This window comes from Diachasma alloeum, unplaced genomic scaffold (assembly GCF_001412515.2).
Source record: "Diachasma alloeum isolate Michigan unplaced genomic scaffold, Dall2.0 Dall_scaffold_00720, whole genome shotgun sequence".
NCBI classification, from domain to species: Eukaryota; Metazoa; Arthropoda; class Insecta; order Hymenoptera; family Braconidae; genus Diachasma; species Diachasma alloeum.
In genome coordinates, this window is record NW_021680851.1 from 98,999 (window position 1) to 103,290 (window position 4,292).

The window sequence follows — 4,292 nt, forward strand, 5'->3', positions numbered from 1 at the left end:
CTTGATTACCCTTCTCTAGCCGGTAAAACAACTGAAATTTTTAGAAACTACGAAACGATTCTCAGAGCAGAAGACCTTAAGAGATGGGCGTCTTCATCTTCTTGCCAACTCATTCCGCATCCACAAATCACTAACTCCACTTGGAGTTCTAGCTACCTAACTCTTAATAACAGTCTACATTCCAAAAGAATCATTACTCAGCTAAGACTAGCAAATAAGTTCAGTTGTTACTTTTACGTTCACGGAGCCAAAGTCTTATTTAAGCCAAACAAATTATGTAATTATTGCGATCTCCACGATTTAGATACTATCGAACACTTTTTTCTGAGATGTCCAGTGAGGCTTACTCTGCGCACATCGTTCAATAATTTTCCTCATTTTGCTCATATGTCTTTTAGTAATATCATCTTCAATGCCAGTTACATTGAAATGAAAGTTATGTACAGGGAGACAATTAGGAAGTTGCCTAAACTAATCGTTTATAATTTTGAAATGAGTGCCAGGAAAAAAAAAGAAAATTATGAATTGAGCAAAGATGTCATTTTTATTTGGAATTAGTTTCAGTTGAATCAGACACTTCTAATAGATACGTATTGAGATTTGAAAACAATTGACACATTGAGCCAGGAGATAACTATTAATGGTAAATATTTTCGAAGTGATCTCTAATCGAATTTGCACAATAATCAAGCCGTTTTCGGAAACTATGAAAAACTTGTTCAATTTGAGATGGAGAAATACCAGAAATTCCGTCTCTGATGGCTTTTTTCAAATCATCTTTGGTCTCGAGTTTTTCCGCATAAACATCATCTTCCAGGAAGCCCCATAAGAAGAAGTCACACGGGTTCGAATCGGGTGAATAAGGGGACCATTCCATACCTACATGCGCAAACTTGGGGTATCCTAATCCGATGACGCGATCACAATACACTACATAAATAGCTTCAAATACGTCCTTAGTTCTATGCGGTGTAGCACGATCTTGCATAAAATAATAGTTTTTGNATGCCAGTTACATTGAAATGAAAGTTATGTACAGGGAGACAATTAGGAAGTTGCCTAAACTAATCGTTTATAATTTTGAAATGAGTGCCAGGAAAAAAAAAGAAAATTATGAATTGAGCAAAGATGTCATTTTTATTTGGAATTAGTTTCAGTTGAATCAGACACTTCTAATAGATACGTATTGAGATTTGAAAACAATTGACACATTGAGCCAGGAGATAACTATTAATGGTAAATATTTTCGAAGTGATCTCTAATCGAATTTGCACAATAATCAAGCCGTTTTCGGAAACTATGAAAAACTTGTTCAATTTGAGATGGAGAAATACCAGAAATTCCGTCTCTGATGGCTTTTTTCAAATCATCTTTGGTCTCGAGTTTTTCCGCATAAACATCATCTTCCAGGAAGCCCCATAAGAAGAAGTCACACGGGTTCGAATCGGGTGAATAAGGGGACCATTCCATACCTACATGCGCAAACTTGGGGTATCCTAATCCGATGACGCGATCACAATACACTACATAAATAGCTTCAAATACGTCCTTAGTTCTATGCGGTGTAGCACGATCTTGCATAAAATAATAGTTTTTGACCAATTCTCTTCTTTTAGCCAAAGGGAAAAATTTAGTTTGTAGCATTTCTCGATAACTATTACCTGTAATGGTCCCTTCTATGAATTCTAAGTGTGTTGTTTGAATTGAAAGAGCTGCCCAAACAGTCACTTTAAGAGGGTGTAAAGACTTTGCTTCAGATGAGTGTGGATTTTCGCAACCTCGAAAACGGTAATTTTGTTTATTTACATATCCATTTAAATCAAAGTGAGCTTCGTCTGTGAAGATTATATGATTGATGTCGATCTCATTATTTTCAAATTTCTGTGTCACAATTTTACAAAACTCAATTCTTTTGTTTTTGGAATCTTCTGTGAGCAAATGATGGGTCGTAATTTTGTAAGGGTGTAACTTGAGGAAATTCTTCAATATTAATCTCGGTGTCTCTCGGTTCAGTTTCAAAGTTGCCGCTGCTTTTCGTATCGAATCCGTTGGATTATTCTTGAAATGTTCTTCGATCTTGGCAATCGTATCTTCTGTTATAACTGAGGGTGATGGACCAGGAAGATCATGACGACAGTCCTCAAGAGTATAATACTTGATGAAATTATCAGTTACTCTGGGAGAGAAAGTAATAAATACTTGAAAGTTTTAGTCACAAGTGAGGTTATACGATGAAGTCAGATAAATTTTTTTTATTCTCACCTTTTGAGGGTGTTTTGACTGGCTACTTTTTTACTTCCAAATTTGGTACGAAAGCCTCTATATGCTTCAGTATAGTTTTTACCTCTAGTATAAAAGCACTCGATAAGATATACTTTTTCTTCGTTTGTAGGGTTACTCATTTTGAAGTACACGTAGTGCTTCTTGTAGCGTCTCAATAGAAACTGACAACACTCTAGTATATATCTAATGGACCCAACCTTCTGGGTCTCAGTAGGAAGGGAAGACATGTGGGTATACTTTAGGCAACTTCCCAGTTGTCACCCTGTATAAATATTCTCGTAGTTGTTTTACAACTAGGCGTCAGATTGACAAACAAAACGCGTCAATTCGTTCTTCGCAAAGATCGATTAGTTTTTGTACATTAAATGTTTGTGGCTTTGTTTGACTCTATAGCTTTCATACGCTGTATCGAGATACGCGGTAGCGTATCGGCCAAGAAAAGTTTTGACCGACTGAGCAAAACATCAAGTTTGACCAACTGAGCAAAATATCAGGCCGAGAGGACCGTGTATGTATACACGACAGAACTTCCCCCTCCACTACCTTTAAATGATTTACATTCGGGATAATGAAAACGAAACTACAAATCGGAAAAGCGTCGTTAGTTACATTACATAAATCGCCTATGAGCTTTTCAACGGTGTAACTATGGTATTTTTTGGATTAACAGTAAAAAAGATAGGCGCATAGCAATGAGTTGATATTCACATTCTCGCGATTCACATTATAAAGTGTGAAAATAAAGTTGTAACGTTGGCAGCGCCGGTCCAAGTGAGTTTCATATCCAACCTTGAAGTGTCGCCACCACTGCATTTGAATGTAGGTTGTGATGTTGTTATGGAGAACCACAAAAAATGTTCTTCTTCACGTTAACTCACTTATTAGAATGAAACGGAAAATCGGCTCGGTGTTCTATTTTGTTTTCTCTCGTCGAAAATTCGAATTTCATCCCGCCATATCTATATTCATATGCGGACCTCGGACATAAAGGTAGTTTATGCACTGTTTGTGAGGTTATCGGTTTATGTTTGGAATGTGACAAAAGGGAGATGTGTCGAAAATATTGTGTGATCAAGTATTAAATGTCCGTGAATAGTTAAATTCGAAAAGAAAATATTTATTTTTCTCCGAGTGTAACAGAAAATGTTTTCATTCCGTGGAAAAAAATTCACTAAATTTTAGTGACAGTGAAATGCGAACAATTTTGTGATTATTTAGGAAAAATTAGTGGAAGACAGTGGGATTAAATGGACACTGAACCCTTCCCAAAATGTTGATGTTTTATTGAAATGCTGATGAAATAGATTTTTTAAAAATTAAAGTACAGTCAGCCCCTTTGTAATAAGCTTAGACTGAGCTCAATCGATAAATTTGTTCCTTGGTTATGAATATTGAAATAAGAAGTCAGAAGAGTCCATTCCACCCAATGGTTCCCTAATATTTTTAAAAACAAAAAAAACAAAAACAGATGTTTCCAAAAAGAATTCTTTGTGAACATTTTGTTCGACTATTCCTATAAGGAAATCAGTTCATCTCTCCACGAAATACAATCCATATAGGAATCATCAGAGCAAAAATTGAATGAGGAACCCAATCAAGTCAGAAAATTGTTAATAGATGATTAAAATTGGAAATTCGGTGGAGAGAATAAATCTGGAGTAGAACTGGTTATTTCCCTTCAATTGTTGATCCAAAAAATGTTGTGTCTTATAAAAAATGAATCAGTTAAATTGAATTGAAAAGAACAAATTTCACCGTATGTAAAAACGGTCCTTGCTTATTTTGAAAAAAATAATGAAATCTGCCTAAAAACACAAAAACAAATGTTTTTGTAAAAAAACTGGGCCAAGAAAAAGTTTTGTTTGATTCCTACTGGGAAATCGAAGTTTTTGAAAAATACATAGAATTAAAAAAGGAAGCCAAATTAGGAATTTTGAATAAATGGTGATAGTGCACATTCAGGTTTCTATAAGAAAAATAGTTCTCAATGGAATAAGTATTGTGACAAA